The sequence below is a fragment of the Rattus norvegicus genome, chromosome 2, assembly GCF_036323735.1.
Source record: "Rattus norvegicus strain BN/NHsdMcwi chromosome 2, GRCr8, whole genome shotgun sequence".
Classification (NCBI taxonomy): domain Eukaryota; kingdom Metazoa; phylum Chordata; class Mammalia; order Rodentia; family Muridae; genus Rattus; species Rattus norvegicus.
In genome coordinates this window covers 42,785,995-42,799,369 of record NC_086020.1, presented here as the reverse complement: position 1 = coordinate 42,799,369, position 13,375 = coordinate 42,785,995, and the positions used below count along the sequence as shown (strand labels likewise).

At 39.0% G+C, this 13,375-nt stretch overlaps 1 protein-coding gene and 1 long non-coding RNA gene across 12 annotated transcripts in view; one reads left to right on the top strand and one right to left on the bottom strand.

The window, feature by feature from the left end:
* LOC120101082 (uncharacterized) overlaps window positions 1-6,002 on the top strand; it is a 31,029-nt gene extending 25,027 nt beyond the window's left edge. For both annotated transcript variants that reach the window (XR_005501467.2, XR_005501465.2), the window contains 4 exons: window positions 170-322; window positions 3,183-3,278; window positions 4,411-4,546; window positions 5,784-6,002. This is a non-coding gene — a long non-coding RNA (uncharacterized LOC120101082). The remainder of the gene's footprint in view (window positions 1-169; window positions 323-3,182; window positions 3,279-4,410; window positions 4,547-5,783) is intronic.
* Pde4d (phosphodiesterase 4D) overlaps window positions 1-13,375 on the bottom strand; it is a 1,514,231-nt gene that overhangs the window by 463,198 nt on the left and 1,037,658 nt on the right. The window lies entirely within an intron of this gene.

The window sequence follows — 13,375 nt, the reverse complement described above, 5'->3', positions numbered from 1 at the left end:
TGTCCCGCAATGACAGGTCAAGCTCTTCTTAAAGGTGACCTTGTCACATGAAATCCTCAGTTGTTGAAAGTTGTACATGGGCATTTCTTTCCACTCATTTGTTTAGGGCTCACACAAATGAGGTTCCTGGCATGGCGATGTTTTTGAATTCCAAACTGTTTCCTTCCAGATGGTCCTCTCTTGTGTCAAGTGGACAAAACCTAACCGGCAACACTATGTAACAACCAAGTCATCTAAGCCAGAGGCAAATCTCACTTTACCAAGAAAGGTCAGCTATGTGTGGTTACATGCATGCGTGGATCTTCTTCCAATGTCCAACATGGTAATTTAGTCCAAATCAATGTCTCTTTCTTTCAGACTCCTAATGTTTATTCCTATATAAGAGCATCCTCATGAAGCACCCTGGCCTTATCTCATATGTGATGTGTAGTGAGTGCTTCATTAGACCGTGATTATGATAATCTCATTTTTTTTGCTGCTATAGGTGGAAGAGTTACACTTCATGTCAAAACACAGCTGGACCAACACTTAAAAACCAGCTTTCTGTATAATCACATGCAAAATGTAGGCCATTTCTTTACTTTCCTGTCTATGCCTAGCCAGTACACCTGAACAAGGGTACCCTAAACCCACACAGGCAGAATTATTCTTTAATTTCCAATGTGAGTGTAATGATCGTATTTGACTTGGCACCTCAAACCTATCATTCTCTCCATTTTCAGGGAGTATGGTGTGCCCATTGTGCTAACCACAGCATAATCACTCTTGACAATGACATTCTGTATATATCTTCTTGAGTGGAGAAACCAAGGCTAGAGAGCAATGAGTGACTTTCACATGGCCCAAGTTTTATTTCAGTCAGGATCCAGCTTTCTTTTGTGAAATAGCATCAGCACAGTCCTTCCTGAACTCAGTCCTCTATCCATACTCAAGATTGTTGGTCCTTATCGTGACCACAGATGCCTCTTTATACTGTTCTTTGTCTAATTCCTCATTTAAAAAATGGCTTTATTTCCTTTGTACTTTTTATCGGATGAAACAAATCCTCTCTGAAAGAAAGAAAGGATGATGAGAGAAGGGGAGGGAATAGGGTAAAGGAAAGGAAGGGAGAAGGGAGGAAGGAAGGAAGGAAGGAAAAAAGGAACGAAGGAAGGAAGGCTAGGAGCACAAGGGGACACATCTACACACAATAATCTACAGTTATATTTTTAGCTTATTTGAAAGATCTCTAATAAACAAAAGCTCGTGAGGTGCCTTCTAGATTATTTTTTTTAATAAAGCTTTGCCAAATGAGAGAGAGCATGAGAGCAGTGTGTTGAAATAAATGAACTTAAGCTGGTAGAAAGTCTTTGACCTGACACTCTTTGTTCACCATGCCTCTAGGCTCTCCCAAAGTAAACAGACGCTCCACAGATATTTTGCTAAATCTCTCCTAAAACATGGACTATTTTAGAACTGAACTTTGTACATCTGTGGTTTCTACCTTTATCCATAAGACTGTTTATATGATTCTAGCTATGGAATAACTATTTAAAATACCACATTGTCTTGTTTTGCATAAATTTGCAATTTAAATGACCCCCATCTGAGCCCTTGCACATGGAGACATTTGTTCCCATGATATCAGATGGCAAGTTTTAGTTCCTAGCCATGTTGGCCTCTTGAGCTCTGGAATCTTTACAAGCAAGTCTTCCCATCTCCGAGTGTCTGAGAGCTTGTGAAAATATAAACAGACTAAAGATTTTGTCAGAAATTCAAAGAAGGATGACTTGTCAAATATTTCCCAGATGGGCTTCTGTCTTTAGGTTTCCATATACTAATCTAGGTCCCCTGAGACGATAACATCAGTTTACACAAGTCAGCACAGGCAACCCTGTCCTTCTTCTCATTGCTTTTATACTGAGAGAACAAGGCATTTTATTTAATTACAGAATAAGCTAAAATAGCAATGTGGAAATATAGAAAATAAACACTGAAACCACACAAAGCTAAACATAGCCGGTGGTGCTATATCTGCAGATGAAGTCAGATACAAGGAGGGAAGTGTAAACCAAAAAGCCCTTGAAAGTGCCAGGCAAAATGAGAATCTACAGAAGAAAAGTACCCAGCAACACCTGGGTCCACCTTTTCCAGCTGTAAACACAACACAAAGTGTGTTTCCTTAATACTGGTTGATGTTGGTGGCTCTGGTAAGAACACATGGGGTTGCAGAGGAACCATATTCTTTCACAGTACTACTAAACCAATGCTCCAGATTTACTGCTGACCACTTTTCCATTTGTCCTCTTGCAAATCTTTATTGTTCATCTACTATACAGTAAGTGATAATCTGACTTCTGATGACACAACAGAAAACAAAGCACACTAAACTCCCTTTCTTGTGTACTTAGTATTATTCTATATGGAAGGATAAATTGATGCATACTGAACAAGATTAACTGGTAAATTATATTTAAAACAACCAAATAAAACAGAGAATAATGTATCCTTTTGGATAAAAGGAGGATGGGAATTAGGAACGGAGACTATAGCTCTTGACTGATAATTAGAAAATGCTACCTTGGGACCTGAAGAGTTGGTTCTGTTGATAAGAACCATCACCATACAGGAAGATCTGAATTCAACTTTCTAGCATATCCATCAAAAGAGCTGGGCATGGTTGTGTATACTGGGCTTGCTGGTCAGTAGCATAGCAGCAGTTCATAAAGAGACCGTGTCTCAAGGGAGTAAGGCAGAGAGTGATGGGGCAGGGTACCTGAAGTCCTGCTTTAGCCTCTGATCACAAGAGCATATACACTGCACATGGTTGCACATACATCCGTAAAGCATTCACAGCTACATTGTGGCATCAAGAGGTGAAGGCTTGAAGGAAGTGGGGCATGTAGATCCCCAAGGAAATCATATCGTTTTCTCATTTTGATATAAATACACTAGGGAAAATGCATTTTTAATCCTCGAAGATTGTGTCATTCAAGGCAAAGATGTATAAAAGAGGAGTCAATGCTGACAATGTGAGGAAAAATAAGTTTTATTTTTAGAAGGCAGGTTTCAAAGTTATAGACAGAAGGGTTAAAATTTGCATACAATATAACCCTAGGCTGGTACTTACTCAGGTTCATCTGGAAGGTAGAGCTCTAGAGAAATAGCTAACGAAGTCTTTCCTCATTTCTCTGCTAAGGCAGTTATTGCATGGAGGTGACAACAAACTTCAGGGAGCTAAAAGCCATGACTCTTTACAGCATGCAATGTGAGAAGAATCAATGACCCATGTGGGTCAGGTGAGTAGAACCTTGACTGGTGACAACAGGTGGTGAGAGACGAGCAGGCACTAGAGATATTCATACTGCAATCAAACCATGACTCCCTACTCTGTGACAATGAGTATCTTACTGGACATTGACCACTTCACATGGTAAACAATTAGCTACTAATAAAGCATATCAATTTCCTCACATGGCCCATACTTTATTTTATTTAATACTTTAGTATACTTAAAATATCAGTGTAAAACAATTTCACTATTTGGGCCCAGTGACTTTTTTAATAAAAAGAAAACTAATATAAGCTAATATAATTCTTTATATTCTTTATATTATATTGTATAAATCACTGCATGGTTCCCTGTAATATGGTCCTGTGGGTATATGTAACTAATAGGAATATTGTTAATGTTATGACACAAAAAGATCATGCCATTTAATATGTAAACTTTGTTTAAAGAAATTAATAGAAAACATTCAAAGGCTTATTTTGGAGCCATTTCATGCAATTGACTTCAAAGCACATGAACCTGGAATAGCATCTTGGGAAAAGAACTGGAGATAGACAGTGAATGAGCTGCTTCTTTTGCACACAGTTGTCCAGTAAGAAAGCCACCTAGAATTAAGGCCATTCTCACAATAGTGAATAATTTGCCAAAATACACTCCACAGGTATTTGGATAAGAGGAAATGAGAAGGTTTTCTACGAACATTCTAGAAACTTTGAGAAGTTGCTCGCGGCACTCAGGACGTGTTCTTCTCAGGAGGAGGTTTTTGTTGTTTTACTGACTGATGACAGAGGATCAGACATGTTCTTTAAAGCTTGCTCACATCCCCAAATTTTGAATTTCTTAAAGCAAAGCTCATGAAGATAATTTACATTAAAATAGAGAGACACGTTACCCTTCAAAAATATTACTCGATATTGCTGCAATTTTAAGACTTTACTAGGCTCAAGGTGAAAGACATGGCACATTATTTGGAAGAGTTCTGAGGCACAGAGGCAGCCTTGGACACTCTCCAGAAGCATAAAAGTTTAACAAAACCATGAAAACCCTCCTCAGGTATGATTCAGGAGGAATTCTGCATTTTTACATATAGTAATTCTATAAATTTTCAAGAAAAAAATAACAGAAAACTCTTCCTACAGGTCAGTCAGTTGTGTACCTACTCTGGAAGAGCAGTAGGAAAAGCATACTTCACTGAAGAATGTGAACAACCAGGTGGATAAGACATGGCCAACTCATTCACTAATTCGACAGGATCACATCGAGCCCTTCTTCTGGGTTAGCTTTCTGGTGAAATCATAGTGGTCATTTCATTCTTGTTCTTAGTGTTTCCTTAGTGGGCTAGGCATACATAAGCAGCTTATTGTAATGAAGTTAGAACCATCTTAAAGATTGTATAGGAAGCTCAAGATGCTTGGAGGGGGCGTCTGAATACAGGGTCGGATAACATACAGAGAAATTGCCAAGGGAAACAACAGATGAGGCTAACCATGTTTGAGGGATCTGGATAGATGAAGCTTGCAATGCAAAGTACAGGAAAGCAAGCAGGTGACAAGGAACAATGTGACCCTTGTTCTTGGAATTTCATGAGAAATGGCGATCAGAACAGAAAGTAGTAAGAGACAGGTGGGTAACCTGAAAGACAAACCGTCTTGCTAAAGGGTTTGTGTCTTTAAGGCTCTGGGAAGCTTCTGAAGGAATCATAAGAGACTGTAATGTTGGGGAGTGGGGTAGGGTGGGGTGGATAGGAGCAGCATATGAAACAAACGTGAAAATGTCACACGGAAACACACCATTTTAAAAATTTACTTTAAAACAATAGCAGAAAGTATTTTAAGACAGGGTAAGATATTGCCGTGGCCCTCACCTAAAATTGTAACAGACATTTCAACAGTTCAGCCATTTACAGTTTTCTTCTTCTGACCCCACAGAAGAATTTCCCTTCTGGTACCTGGGCAAAACCAACTTGCACTGATTCGAAAAACAAACACAAACAAACAAACAAACACCATTCCGTTTTCTGGATGGAATATCTGGAGTATACTACTTGAACTCTATCCATTTCTTCTATCATGAACACTGTAGGAGCCTGTGGTTAATATGATTGTGCTCCTCTAAAGCAGAGGTTCTCAAACGACCCCATCCCAGGGGTTGCATTTCTAATATCCCGCATATCAAATATTTATAGGAGGATTCATAACAGTAGCAAAATTATAGTTATGAAGTAGCAACAAAGATAATTTTATGGCTGGGGGGGTCACAAGATCATGAGGAACTGTATTAAAGGGTTACAGCATTAGAAGGTCTAAGACCCAGTGCTCTAAAGCAATCCCATGGAGCTGGCCTGAAAATTCTCAGATTGACACTAGGATTTAGCTTGTTCAATAGTCATAGCCTTACCCACTCCCACTACTAGAGCCACCCAGGAAGTGAGGATAGACTTAGATTAAGAAGCCATGAGCTCTGACTTACAATTTCGGGTACATTCAATTCAGACAATGATGTTTCTTCCTAGGGCTGCTGACCTGCTCCAAGTATGAAAGCACGTAATGTTGGGAACCAACATTAATACAGCTTTGGTTTATGTATTTCTTTGGTTTTTAGAACCAAAGCATTTATCCACAACATGGATCAATATCACAACATCTTGAAATAATAAACATGTTAAGTCAAGAGCAAACACTTGTGCATGCTTGTCCGTCTATTCTCTGTGAGCCCTGGCTGTTGGCTTGCTCGTTGCCTGTCCCTCGTATCTGCTTTTTTTCTCTCTAACTGCTGCGTTGGAATAATGGCAGAATGGAAAGCAAGTCAGAAGCTAGCTTGTGTCAGGCTAGATCTAAAAATCTACTTAGTAAATGAGTGAATTCATCGAGTGGTCATTTGTTGGGTGTGTTTTTCGGCCTTTTCCAGCAAAGATTTCATATGACTTTCAGAGTGAAAAATCTGCTGCTTTGCATGCTTGTAAAAATCATAATCAGTTATTTAAAGTTTTACATGGAGTGGGTCTCAGAGGAGGAAAAGTTCGTATCCGTACAACACGCCAACATGGCGCTTTCAAAACAAGAGCTGTGGAGGAAGAAACAGCCTGAGGTGACAAGGTGAAATTTGCCTGTAAAATCAGAGGACTGTAGCCAGTCCTCTGGGATGTGCGCAGGATGTTCCCCCGGGAAAGTTGCCTAACCCTTTCAAATTACATGAAAATTAGAAGACAAATGAAGATATGGTGGCTAGGAACTCATTTCCAAATAAGCCGCAGGGTTAGTAATCATTAGAGTAATAGCCAGTTTTTAAAAACAACTCAGAGCTGCCTCCTTTCCCTCACTCACCATTATTTAAAGTACAATTTTAGTTTTAGAAAACATAGCAATATTTACAAAATCAGAACCATAGCATGAAATTACCGTTGTTGGCCCCCTAGGAAAGTGTTTTAATTTCTATTTTCTGAGTACTAAAGAGAGAAAGAAAACCCATATCCTATCTCACTTTCTCGCATGGTCACTCTATCTCTACAGAGTTAAATTCTCAGTGTGGCAGGCTACCTCATTGTGTGATATTTTATACATGGCTTAACCACTTTGTACAATCAAAAATGTTGACAAGGCTAGGAGCTTCTGGTTTCTTTCTCAGTGGTGACTAACTACTGGTAAATTTCACATGTATTTTCTTCAGCTTCCAAATATGGAAAAGGGGGTCATTAGCTTGCTAATCTCAAACTGTGTTGCCACAAGGTTCCAAGTTAGCCCAAACCCTCTGGGGATAGCCTGGTCTCTGAGGCAGGGGTTTTGGTGGGATGAGGACAGATGTTACACATACTACTCAACAGATGATCTCAGCAGGCCCAATGACAGAAAAGATGGGTTACCCTGCAAAGCACTGGCCAACAACCCCAGAGGGATTTCAGCTTCAAAGAAATCAGGGTGGAAAAAGGTTTCACAACATTTCAGTTCCTGAGGAGTGGAATGGCAAGAAAAACGGGAAGCAAGCCTGTGCCAGTTAACATAACTCTCAAGCAAGACTGTGATTTCCTGCAGTCACACTGGCCCACAAAATGATAACAGCCATTCAGCTGAGACTAAGGAACATCATGTGGGTGGAAAGACCCTTCAGGCTATGGAAGAATAAGTGATGTTTACTGGATGGTCATTTTGTACCAGACATGGTTATAAGTACATTTTGGACATTACCTCATTCCATCTTCACAGCGGCCTTCTGAGGTAGTATTTTCGGCTACTCTATTGTACAGATGAGACAAGAAGGCACAGAAAAAACTTGACCAAGTCAACGCAGATATTAAAGAAAAGAACCAGAATGGAAAGGTAAAATGTCCAACTCCATAACCTGGCTCTTGACCATACTATACCCTCCTTGGAGAGGAGATCGCAAAGCACTTTTTGCTTCCAGAAGGAACAACCAATTATATACATGAAAAAAATTAATATATTAAAGAATGAATGACAAATGAATGCCAAGAAATCCATGGTTGTTAAAAAAGGCATCTATCATCTGATCAAAGAATATAAGACACAGAGAGTTAAGCTGGATATGAAGAAAGGGGGGGCATAGCAGTATATATGAGCTTCATCTACAGAGGAGTCTGGACTTAAATCTGAGCTCTGACACACAACACAAATGAGAACCTAACTAGTTAGTTCATTGCTCATCAGCTTCCATACCGGCAAAGACAGAAGTCTAAGGTATGTTAAAGGTGTTGTCAAAGATTGAGGATAGTAACTAACATAAGGTAAACACTTTTATGTCTTTGTTATTTATCCATTTGGGGTGAGAAGGAAAGAAAAAAATTGGATGAGACAAACAGCATGTGAAAGTTCTGAACTTGTAAACGTCAGAACTACCGCTTCTGTCAGCTCAAGCTGACCTGTTAGAGGAAGTGTCTGGCCTGCATTTGCAAGAAAGAGAACAACATCTGTGGCTGGTCACAGAGGGTCACAAAGGAGTTGTCCTGCAGTCTGTATTCAGGGTTTTGTTTAAACCCATGATATAAGAACACTAGAGATATGCGAAGAAGCTAAACCTGTTGTATTTGTGGTGAGATGGCCTGGCCCAGAGCTCTGCTTCTCCATATAATCACAAGAGAATAAGAAATATGTGACTGAAAGGGAAATAAGAATGAAGATTTATGCATTTATCCAAGAAACATATATCAAATGCCAAGTGACTGGCAGGCTCTAATCTAGCATTGTATAACAAATGAGGTTGAAAGGAAGCCCCTTTAAACTTATTCTTTTGAGGAAAATCCAGCAAATATCAGCCACCATCTGAAGTGGGCATTTCTGGTTTCTTTGGAGACTCAATTGTGTCATGTGATGTTTTTCTGGAAACTGTCTTATAAGAGGATGTTTTGCTGAGGCAGATACATGGAAGGTTGTTTTGCTGAGAACAGAAACATGTTGGTTTTTTTTCTGGCAAGTGTCTGGAAAAGGGTCATGTGATATTTTGGAGAACAGATGCTTCAGAGAAAATGTAACATTTGGAAAGAGTGTAAGTATAACCCAACAGACAGTGGACTATGCTGTGTCACTGGTTAACCTTGTCACGCTTTGCTGGTCTTTGTTGGGTTTTGCTGATCCTGGGCTGTGCTAACAACACTATGGCATTTGTTTGCCTTGCTTTGCTGATCATCATTTGTCATGACTTTGTAGAGAGAATTGCACTAAAGAATTTCTGGTGATATCAAGGCACCTTCTTGCCACTTCCATGTACTCTGTCCATTTGGCAGAGCCTTGAGGTTTCTTCTGGATTGAACTGTTGTTGCTGATTCGTGAATGGTGTTTGTGAATGGACTGAGCTATTGCTGCTGATCTGTATGAACTGAACTGCCAATATTCAGACAACAAAGATTGGGATCACCCAAAAGAACTGTTTCTAAACAGGTCCACAACCCTCTTTTGCCCTATTAGCCTTTCTTCCTCACTACCTCTGGTGGGTAGTAGCCTAGAAGGGAGGTAAACGCATTTAAGAACATTTATTAAAGTAGGTTGTGGAAAGTCTAAGCCTACAATCATCATTCTAGAGAATCACAACAAACACTGAAGGAAGGAACAGAATGCTAAACTATGGTAAAGAGGTAGGGTAACATATTTAAAGGATTGCAAAACACATCCCCTGAATAGAGAGAAATTAATGGGCAGCACACAAGGTCGCGGAGTCACAAGGTAAAAATGCGGAGCGATGTGCTGGAGAACAGAACAGCTTTTCCTTAGAGAGGCATCACAGAAGAGAGAGTAGAGTGGGCTTGGATGAAGCCCTAGAGGCCCAGAGACTGTTTAGAGAGTTACCCCAAGGATCTCAGATGAGAAATTGAAGTCTAATGACAGGCAAAAAAGCTTGAATTTCTCCTCAGCTCCCAGGAAAGGTGGCAAAGGGATGACGTAAAAGTGATGCCTTATATAAGAAATACTCAAGTTAATAAAAAAAAAAAAGAAAGCAACTGAAAAAAAAAGTGATGCCTTAGAAGACATGATGGGTGCTTGGAGGATTGCTGCTGTCCCTCCTACTGTTTTTCTCCTACTCTCTGTCACATTGCTCCTTTCCACATGCTGGAACACTTTCTCCACTTCAGAATTGAAAAATAGAGACATCGTTCATGGAGAAGTGAGTGATCACCAGCAGAGCAGGGAAGTGTGGGAAGGAAGGAAGGAACAGAGATCACAAACGATTGGAAAATAAAATATAAAATTCAGATTTTATACAAAATTATAAATGCACACATACACAGATGTACATTAAAGAGATTAATAAACCATACTCCTCCTAGCCAGAATGTTTTTTCCTAAGAAATGTGGGAAATGGAGGTGTTAGAAGCTTGGCCAGGCAAGATTGAACCCCCAGTGAACGTGATTGTTGAGGGGAGGGCGGTAATGGGGGGAGTATGGGGAGGGGAAGACCCATAGAGAAGGGGAGAGGGAGGGGTTAGGGGGATGTTGGCCCAGAAACTGGGAAAGGGGATAACAATCGAAATGTAAATAAGAAATACTTAAGTTAATAAAGATTTAAAAAAAAGACTTATCCCAAGTCATAAGGAAGGTAACATGCTCTAATCTAGGGATTTCCATCCTGAGAAAAGGAAGCAAAATGGGCTGATATAATTTCATGTACCAGTTCATTTTGAATTTAAGCAGTGGCACCAAGGTGGACATGACAAAGTATCCAAGCTCTGTTTGTGTATTTGACAATATGAGTAAAAGAAGTTGTACTCTGAAAATAAAAAAAAAAAAAAAGAAGAAGAAGCTTGGCTGGGAAATGAACACTTTATGTTGGAAATGCAATGGTTACCCACTGGCTCTGACTTCTGAAAGGATCTTCAGTGTGGTATCTTAATGCCTCTTTTGAGCATCATCCCCCTACTGTGTGGTAGCCCAGGACTGGCTCTTCTGGCAATGGTTTGTTCATCACATACAGTTCTCTCTCTTGTTCTTTCCCTAGTTAATTCTTATTGATCTTTCAATTCACAGCTCAAACAATCCTTCTACAGAAAGACATTCTGGATCTCCCTGAACAGGACAAATGTTCATCCCCTCTTAGGATAAACTCTGTGTTTAACTCTCCTATTGCTTCTAGACCCATTACACAGGGAAAAGAAGGAAACAAAAGAGGAAGGAAGGGAGATGAAAGGAGGATGAGAGGATGAGAGAGGGGAATACATTTGATAAATGCTTGCAGGTCCCATTTGATTATAAATTTCATAAGGTCACCGACCATGTCTGATTTTTCACAACCCTTTCACCCTCAGTGTTCCCAAGTGAATGGCGAGTAGAGAGAACATGTTGCAGAAGGGGAGTACACTGTCAGGACGTGGCGAAAGGCTGGAGGAGCAGCAACCAAAGACGATGCCAGAGGCCAACTTATTTTACTTCCCAATTTGCATCCCTCAAGAATTATGCTCCCATCACATTTCTCCTCTGTGTAAAGAAAGGATCTTTTTTTCCTTTTCTCCATCTAAAATCTTAGACCACAAACAAAGGCACTACTTTGACATGTACTTTTGTCATAACCCAAGGCAAAATAAATGTGTCCCAGAGTCCTCTGCTACATATATTACAATGTAACTCCAGTGTTAACTTTCAGCTTAACAAGATACTAAATGCAAATTATAGGCATATTAACCATTTTGTGCAAGGTCTTACCTTGTTTTCCTTATGACATTCTTTGAAAATATGGGTTCTTATTTTGAATTAAATGAAAAATAAAATCTATTCTTCAGAGTGCTCTTAACCATGCGGGCAGCTCAAAAACAGTTATTTTTAATGTCTGAAACCAAGTCCTATTTCCCTTTGGGATCAAAGAATGCTCGTACTTGAAAGCACGGGCAACAAGGAATTGCTCCGGCTACATCCTATAAGGTACTTCTCTCCGGGAGCTACCAGCAAGAGATGATCAACCCGCAGTGGTTCATAATCCTTCCAAAAGCAACAGATATTTAGACACAAAACATCAAACTAGTTTCATCTAATAGATTAATGGTTGTCACATGAAGACTATGATGAACAGAAGAAAGAGATGAAGGCCACCAGGAAACTTAATCATAGAATATCTAAAACTTCCCATGTTTTGCAACCTTTTTGTGAACAGCACCAAGTTGATTGTACTACTAATATTAATGCACAGGAAAAATATCTGACAATGAAATATATTGTAAGTTAGTTGAAATTACAATGTAGAAATCATTTTTTAAAGAGAATTTCCTTGGCTTTTTTCAAAGTTGGGAGAAAGGTTCATGTTTTATTTACATACTTCAAAATCAGTAAGATGAGTGGAATTGAACAATTGTACAAGAAAAGCAGGAAATATTATCCATACTGTTTTTCTCATGTGTTGGCTAGGTTGCAAGTAACAAACAATAGATTAAAGTATCTAATGGATTAGAGTAACTAATAAATTACTTTAATTTATTATGAATGCAGTAATGAATTAAAGATAGAAATTTTAGTATGAAATCATGGTTATCTGTCTGCCTAACCATATAGCATTCTTACATTCTTCTTTCCATCCATTTATTCACCCAGCCATCTTTGTGTGCATATGGTTACACATACAAGTATTTCAGAAATACATATGTACAGATGTATTAGGAGGCAGGCATGTTTTCCCCTACTGTCAGTGGAGAAAGACTAGAAGTAATGACATCTCTACAGAAAGATCATACATTCTAACCTTGGATTTTCATATTATTTTTCGGAAAAAGGAACCAGAGCTTGTTGAAGAAATGGTTGAATCTGGGTTATCAAAGAATATTAACTGTGATAATTTTCAAGAAACTTACGATACCAGAAAATAAGGAAGGGTTCCAAATACAAAAAAGGAAAAACAAACAAACAAACAAAACCAGAAGGCAACTGCACTACAATAATGACAATAACAATGAAATCAATCCAGACTTGTTGAAAAAACAAGTAAACAGTTAAAAGAGTGTGTTGCTGTGATATGTCTCTGAGAAAAAGAATTACTTCACTGGAGATCATGAGTTCAATGGATTTGGGCCACTATGGTGGTCAGGGCTTGGTGGATCCTAGCAGACTTCACGGCATCCAGGAAACAAAAGAGTTCCAGAATGAACAGGATTTACCCTTATTTTCCACAAGGATGTCAGCATATATTGCACAGTGTTCTGTGGGTACAGGGTGGGATTTCCCCGTTAGATGATCCTTTCTGGAAATCCCACACAGACATCCTCAAAGATGTGTTTCTCTGTTATTCTCGGCTTTCTCAACTGATCAAGTAGACAATTTAGATGAACAAGCACAGTTCCCAAGGCCAAAGGAAGAATAATGTGAGTAACACAAGAAATAAGCACTATCAGATTATGTTCCCAAAACAAGGTTCAAAAGAAATATCTATGAGGTCTCTCTGGTTGACACAAACAACTAGATAAATAATGAAATTAATCTAATTTAATAGAAAATGGGTAAATTTTGTATAGAATATTCCAAATATTTTACGTAGATATTTTTCAAAGGGCTGACATATATCTAATTGGTACTTGAGCACGGTTGTTCTTAGTGCCTTCCATACATATGAAAATAAAAAGAAATAGGAGAGAAAATAAGTTTATTTTGACCCATATTACCTCTACCTCAGGTTAAGATCGGA